Here is an 8726-nt window from a genome sequence, read left to right on the forward strand (position 1 = left end):
ATACGTCGTCTACAAGATCGGTGGTGACCCTAGTGACTACCAGCTCTTGCATGAGGCGCCTAAGGAGATCCCTCACGGATACACGTGCACATACGTGCCAGACTGCAGTAACTGGGCACTCACAAACCAGACTGCAACAGCAGGGACTTCTGGAACAACAGGAGGAACTTCGGGAACGGATCTCGAGAAGTAGACGTGGCTAGCTAAGTATGCCACTCCGACAAACCTCCAGAGCTCAGCTCCCGCGGTTGGCTCGTAGCTGGAAAAGCAAGCATGGCCGGCTAAGTATGCCACTCCGGCGAATCTTCGGAGTTCGATTCCTACGGCCCAGCACCGCGGATCAGATTAGTACCATCTTAAAAGACCGGCTTCGGCATGGTGCCGAAAGGAGGACAATCGGCTATTCCAAGCCGTACCCCAACGAGTACGAATTGATCCCGCTACCACCCAAATATCGGCTCCCTGATTTCTCCAAGTTTAATGGATCGATGGTTCCAGCTCCATCGAGCATGTGAGCCGATATTTGGCACAGCTGAGCACGATCTCGAGCATCGGATGAGCTGCGTGTGAGGTTCTTCGCACGATCCCTCACAGGATCGACTTTTGGGTGGTACACATCGCCGCCACCGGACTCAATCCGGACTTGGAAGCAGCTTGAAAGAGCAGTTCCACATGCGGCATCACTTAGAGGCTTCCGAGGCTGGCATTGCCGATCTAGCACAAGTACGACGAAGCGCGGAGAAACAGTGTCGGAATATGTCCAGCGCTTCGAGACCGTTAGGAACCGATGCTATTCGGCTCGTGTGACCGAAAAGAAGCAGCCGAGTTGGCGGTGGTGGGTCTCGCATCACCGATCAAGGACGTGGCCTCCCAAGCGTACTACCCTTCACTAGCGCACATGGTGCGTAAGCCGTCGCATATGAACAGCGCCACCCATATGTATACCAGGATAAATTCAAACGTGCGGTGGTCCCGGTTGAGGCGGATGAAGATGAAGGTTCTCACGGGAGATCAAGAGGTAGCGAAGGCTGAATGGACTCGGGGGCAAAGCCCCGTGTCCCGTAAGTGGGTTAAGCCACAAGGTCCTCCAAGAGGGTTTGACTTCGAGGTCACCAAGGCTGAGCAAATTTTCGACCTCTTACTTAAGGAGAAACAGCCTAAAGGTACCCGAAGGCCACAAGATCCCCACGGCTCGAGAGCTGAACGGAAAGCCATACCGCAAGTGGCATAACACGTTCATCCATGCCACCAACGACCGCAGGGTGTGGCGTCGGCAGGTCCAAATGGCGATAGAACAAGGGCGTCTAATTTTCGACCAGTACGCCATGAAGGTCGACACACACCCCTTCCCCGCCGTTAACATGGTGGAGTGCACTTACCCTGGAGGGTGCCAGCCAGGATTCTCGTTCAACATCAACATGGTAGGACCTAGGCACCACTCTGGTAAGGACGGGGACGAGGGCAGCTGCTCTCATAGCAAGGACACAGAGGAAGCCGTTCCACGCGATCGGTGATGTCTACGGGAGCTTCTATTCTTGTAGACAGTGTTGGGCCTCCAAGAGCAGAGGTTTGTAGAACAGCAGCAAGTTTCCCTTAAGTGGATACCCAAGGTTTATCGAACTCAGGGAGGAAGAGGTCAAAGATATCCCTCTCATGCAACCCCGCAACCACAAAGAAAGAAGTCTCTTGTGTCCCCAACACACCTAATAGGTGCACTCGGTTCGGCGAAGAGATAGTGAAATACGGGTGGTATAAATATATATGAGTAGTAGCAACGGCACCAGAAAAGTGCTTTGCCCAGGACAGTAAACAAGCAGTAGTAATGCAGCAGTAGTAACGCAGTAAAACAGTAAACAAGCAGTAGTAGCAGTATTTAGGAACAAGGCCCAGGGATTAGACTTTCACTAGTTGACACTCTCAACATTGATCACATAACAGAACAGATAAATGCATACTCTACACTCTTGTTGGATGATGAACACATTGCGTAGGATTACACGAACCCTCAATGCCGGAGTTAACAAGCTCCACAATAATGCTCATATTTTAGTAACCTTTAGTGTAAGATAGATCAAAATACTAAACCAAGTACTAGCATAGCATGCACACTGTCACCTTCATGCATATGTAGGATGAATAGATCACATCAATATTATCATAGCAATAGTTAACTTCGCAATCTACAAGAGATCATGATCATAGCATAAACCAAGTACTAACACGGTGCACACACTGTCACCTTTGCACACATGCAGGAGGAATAAAACTACTTTAATAACATTGCTAGAGTAGCACATAGATAAATTGTGATACAAACACATTGCAATCATAAAGAGATATAAATAAGCACCTCACTATGCCATTCAACAGTGAATAAGTATTCCGTGAAATATAGCCTAAGAGACCCACACGGTGCACACACTCGTCACCTTTACACACGTGGGACAAGGAGTCTCCGGAGATCACATAAGTAAAACTCACTTGACTAGCATAATGACATCTAGATTACAAGCATCATCATATGAATCTCAATCATGTAAGGCAGCTCATGAGATTATTGTATTGAAGCACATAGGAGAGAGATGAACCACATAGCTACCGGTACAGCCCCGAGCCTCGATGGAGAACTACTCCTCCTCATGGGAGCAAGCAGCGGTGATGAAGATGGCGGTGGAGATGGCAGCGGTGTCGATGGAGAAGCCTTCCGGGGCACTTCCCCGCTCCGGCGGGTGCCGGAACAGAGACTCCTGTCCCCCGGATCTTGGCTTCGCGATGGCGGCGGCTCGGGAAGGTTTTCCGTATCGTGGTTTTTCTTATCGTGGTTTTCGCGACAGAGGCTTTATATAGGCGAAGAGGCGGCGCAGAGGGTCGAAGGGGTGGCCACACCATAGGCCGGCGCGGCCGGGGCCTGTGCCGCGCCACCCTATCATCCGGGCCCACAGGGCCCCCCTCTGGCGGCTCTCGGGTGTTCTGGATGCTTCCGGTAAAAATAGGGACCTGGGTCTTGATTTCGTCCGATTCCGAGAATATTTCGTTACTAGGATTTCGAAACCAAAAACAGCGAGAAAACATGAACCGGCACTTCGGCATCTTGTTAATAGGTTAGTTCCGGAAAATGCACGAATATGACATAAAGTGTGCATAAAACATGTAGGTATCATCAATAATATGGCATAGAACATAAGAAATTATCGATACGTCGGAGACGTATCAAGCATCCCCAAGCTTAGTTCTCGCTCGTCCCGAGCGGTAAAACGATAACAAAGATAATTTCGAAGTGATATGCCATCATAACCTTGATCATACTATTTGTAAACATATGTAGTGGATGCAGCGATCAAAACAATGGTAATGACATGAGTAAACAAGTGAATCATAAAGCAAAGACTTTTCATGAATAGTACTTTCAAGACAAGCATCAATAAGTCTTGCATAAGAGTTAACTCATAAAGCAATAATTCAAAGTAGAGGTATTGAAGCAACACAAAGGAAGATTAAGTTTCAGCGGTTGCTTTCAACTTTTAACATGTATATCTCATAGATAATTGTCAATGCAAAGCAATATAACAAATGCAATAAGCAAGTATGTAAGAATCAATGCACAGTTCACACAAATGTTTGCTTCTTGAGGTGGAGAGAGATAGGTGAACTGACTCAACATAAAAGTAAAAAAGAATGGTCCTTCAAAGAGGAAAGCATCGATTGCTATATTTGTGCTAGAGCTTTTATTTTGAAAACATGAAACAATTTTGTCAACGGTAGTAATAAAGCATATGAGTTATGTACATTATATCTTACAAGTTGCAAGCCTCATGCATAGTATACTAATAGTGCCCGCACCTCGTCCTAATTAGCTTGGACTACCGGATCTTTGCAATGTACATGTTTTAACCAAGTGTCGCAATGGGGTACCTCCATGCCGCCTGTACAAAGGTCTAAGGAGAAAGCTCGCAATTTGGATTTCTCGCTTTTGATTATTCTCAACTTAGACATCCATACCGGGACAACATGGACAACAGATAATGGACTCCTCTTTAATGCATAAGCATGTGGCAACAATTATTATTCTCATATGAGATTGAGGATATATGTCCAAAACTCGAAACTTCCACCATGATTCATGGCTTTAGTTAGCGGCCCAATGTTCTTCTCTAACAATATGCATGCTCCAACCATTAAGGTGGTAGATCTCTCTTACTTCAGACAAGACGGACATGCATAGAAACTCACATGATATTCAACAAAGAATAGTTGATGGCGTCCCCAGAAACTTGGTTATCGCACAACAAGCAACTTAATAAGAGATAAAGTGCATAAGTACATATTCAATACCACAATAGTTTTTAAGCTATTTGTCCCATGAGCTATATATTGCAAAGGTGAATGATGGAATTTTAAAGGTAGCACTCGAGCAATTTACTTTGGAATGGCGGGTAAATACCATGTAGTAGGTAGGTATGGTGGACACAAATGGCATAGTGGTTGGCTCAAGGATTTTGGATGCATGAGAAGTATTCCCTCTCGATACAAGGTTTAGGCTAGCAAGGTTATTTGAAACAAACACAAGGATGAACGGTGCAGCAAAACTCACATAAAAGACATATTGTAAACATTATAAGACTCTACACCATCTTCCTTGTTGTTCAAAACTCAATACTAGATATTATCTAGACTCTAGAGAAACCAAATATGCAAACCAAATTAGCAAGCTCTAAGTGTTTCTTCATTAATGGGTGCAAAGTATATGATGCAAGAGCTTAAACATGAGCACAACAATTGCCAAGTATCACATTACCCAAGACATTATAGCAAATTACTACATGTATCATTTTCCAATTCCAACCATATAACAATTTAACGAAGAGGAAACTTCGCCATGAATATTATGAGCTAAGAACACATGTGTTCATATGAACCAGCGGAGCGTGTCTCTCTCCCACTCAAGCATTTATTCAAACAAAAACAAACAGACGCTCCAAGTAAAGTACATAAGATGTGGCTGAATAAAAATATAGTTTCAGGGGAGGAACCTGATAATGTTGTCGATGAAGAAGGGGATGCCTTGGGCATCCCCAAGCTTAGACGCTTGAGTCTTCTTGAAATATGCAGGGGTGAACCACCGGGGCATCCCCAAGCTTAGAGCTTTCACTCTCCTTGATCATAGTATATCATCCTCCTCTCTTGACCCTTGAAAACTTCTTCCACACCAAACTTTAAGCAAACTCATTAGAGGGTTAGTGCATAATCAAAAACTCACATGTTCAGAGGTGACACAATCATTCTTAACACTTCTGGACATTGCTCAAAGCTACTGGAAGGTAATGGAACAAAGAAATCCACCCAACACAACGAAAGAAGCAATGCGAAATAAAAGGCACAATCTGTCAAAAACAGAACAGTCCGTAAAGACGAATTTTAAAATGGCACCAGACTTGCTCAAATGGAAAAACTCAAAACTAATGAAAGCTGCGTACATATCTGAGGATCACTCACGTAAATTGGCATAATTTTCTGAGTTACCTACAGAGAATTAGACCCAGATTCGTGACAGACACAGCAATGCTGTTTCTGCGCAGCAATCCAAATCTAGCATCAACTTTACCATAGAGACTTTACTTGGCACAACAAAACACAAAACTAAGATAAGGAGAGGTTGCTACAGTAGTAAAAAACTTCCAAGACACAAATATAAAACAAAGTACTGTAGCAAAATAACACATGGGTTATCTCCCAAGAAGTTCTTTCTTTTTAGCCATTAAGATGGGCTCAGCAGTTTTAATGATGCACTCGCAAGAAATAGTAGTTGAAGCAAAAGAGAGCATCAAGAGGCAAATTCAAAACACATTTAAGTCTAACATGCTTCCTATGCAGAGGCATCTTGTACACAAATGAATTCATGAAGAACAAAGTGACAATCATAAGAGGATAAAACAAAAGTAGCTTCAAGATTCTCAACATAAAGAGGGGAAACTTAATATTATTGAAATGCATATAACCATATTTCCCTCTCTCATAATAACTTTCAGTAGCATCATTGATGAAATCCACAATATACCCCTCACTTAAAACATTCTTATCATGGTTCATATGCATAGAAGTATCATTAAATTTGGCATAAGAAGAGTTATTCTCATTAATAGTAATTGGAGTAAGATTATTATCAAGAATTTGAACATGGTAAACAAATTGCATATTAAGGGAATTGTTTTTAGTAATCCAATCATGACTATGACAAGTTTCATAAGGATAGTTAGAGCCTATATCATAGCATTCTTTATAATAATCATCAGAGATCGGGGGCACAGTGTCATCATAGGAAATAGAATAGTTATCTTTCACAGATCGGTTTATCCGTGTCCACACCATCATTGTTATTAGAAGGAGATGTATCAAGAACATAATGACCAGTAGCTAAAGGATTTTCAAACTCCTCTTCCCCAAGCTTAGAGCTTTCTATATCATTATGGGAGGAAGCATGGATAGTACCGACACTATGGCAATTATTATCATCATTTTCGAATTAGTTTCCCGGAGATTTGTAATATCAAAAGTAGTGTGCTCATTCAAATCATGATCGCTAATGTATGTAAAGGGCATAGGAAGATCATCGTATTCAGATTCATTGTCACAATAATCATTAGGAGCAACATACTTACGGTTACCTAGCGTTATCTCATTCACGCGGGGATACGCCGTTACCTCTTTCTTTTTATTCTCCTTCTTCTTCTTCTCTTCCTTCTCCTCGTCCCTTTTTTTAGGAGGAAGAGGCTTGAAGGGTGGCTTGTCCGCATAACCTGATTTACTTTCAGAAACAATAGAAGAAACTTGGGAGGATCCCTCCTTTTCATTAATTAGTTGAAAACACACAATGGTCCTATCATATTTTGGCAAGGTGTCATCTTCTAAAATATTTTGTATGTAAGTATTTGTATGGCTATTATCAATGCAATAAGAAAAACACCCATGCAGGACATCATCAACATCAAGATCACTCATATGTAACAAAGAGATTTTTCTCGACAGCTCTTCACACCCCAAAAATAAAGTAAGTTCATCATGCCGATTAGGAGTAATTTCATCATCACAATACAAATTTGCAGCACTCATTGGGTTCAAATTATCATTGGAGGAGCATTGAAAATTAAAATGACCCACTTCATGGCAAACTTCACAAATAAAAGGATAGAGGGCACAAACTTTTTACCAAGATCATCTAGAGCCCTAAACCACTTTCTAGTTTTTTCATTAGCATGATGGATACAATATTCATCTTTGATTTGATTAATTCCACAAGGTCTATGTATTCCACAAAAATTAACATGCTTATAGGAAATAACATTCTTAGGAGTTTGAGCATGCTCATTACAATAATTAACAACAATTTCATTCTTCATACAAGCCTCTTTAAAAGGTTCATGATACTTATCAAAATTCTTTTTAGGCAATTCAAAATGAGAAGCAAAGGCTTTATAAAGATTTGCAGCAACTTGAGAGTCAAGACCATAAGTAGCACTCATATTTCGAAATTTATCGGTATCCATAAAAGTTTCAATGCATTCATAATCATAATTTATACCCGACTCTTTACCTTTGTCGTTCTCCCAATCTTCGACGTTCGCCTTAATCCGATCAAGAAGGTCCCTTTTAAACTCTTCTTTGTTGCGCGTGAATGATCCGGAACAAGTAGCATCCAAGCAAGGTCTTATCTTGAAAAGAAAGTCTTGCATAGAAATTATCAATAATGATATTACCCGGAAGCTCATGATTGGGGCATTTGAGCATTAAAGACTTCAATCTCTCCCATGCTTGGGCAATACTCTCTCCATCATGAGGCCAGAAATTATATATTCGGTTTCGGTCTTTGTGAATTTCACTTGGAGGATAGAATTTAGAATAAAATAGATGCACAATATCCTTCCAATCAAGAGAATGCTCATCCTTCAGCAGTTTATGCCAATGCGCACCTTTACCAGACAACGACATAGAGAATAATTTCTTCTTCACTTCATCCATAGATATACCTGCACACTTGAATAACCCGCATAATTCATGCAAAAACAGTAAATGATCTCCAGGATGCACAGTTCCATCCCCTTCATAGCGGTTATCCATAACACGTTCAATAATTTTCATAGGTATTTTATATGGAATACTTTCAGTAGGTGCATTTAAAATATCACAAGCATCATTAGAGTTATCGCATATGGGAGATAAAGTATTATCGTAGCAAATTTTCTCCCCTAAAGATGGGAAGCTAAAAAGATCATGAAAACCAGCTTCCCCAAGCTTAGACTTCTCCATAGCATTAGCAGTAATTGCATTCATACTAATAACATCGCTACTAGCATGCAAATAAGGTTCCATTGGTTTTTTAATGTTCACACCAAACAATTCTAAATCAGGAAAAAGATTAAAAAGCTCACTAAATTTTTTGTTGTTTTCCATTATGCCTAACTAGTGAAAATAAAAACAAGAAACAAAAAGATGCAATTGCGGGATCTAAAGGAAATAGCTTCGAGCACAAACACAATGGCGCCGTAAAAGTACTCGTTACCCGGAACCGGAGTATGAGTGCCTTTTTACCTTTCCTCCCCGGCAACGGCGCCGTAAAAGTGCTTGATGTCTACGGGAGCTTCTATTCTTGTAGACGGTGTTGGGCCTCCAAGAGCGAGAGGTTTGTAGAACAGCAGACAAGTTTCCCTTAAGTGGATACCCAAGGTTTATCG

The sequence above is a fragment of the Lolium rigidum genome, chromosome 6, assembly GCF_022539505.1.
Source record: "Lolium rigidum isolate FL_2022 chromosome 6, APGP_CSIRO_Lrig_0.1, whole genome shotgun sequence".
Classification (NCBI taxonomy): Eukaryota; Viridiplantae; Streptophyta; class Magnoliopsida; order Poales; family Poaceae; genus Lolium; species Lolium rigidum.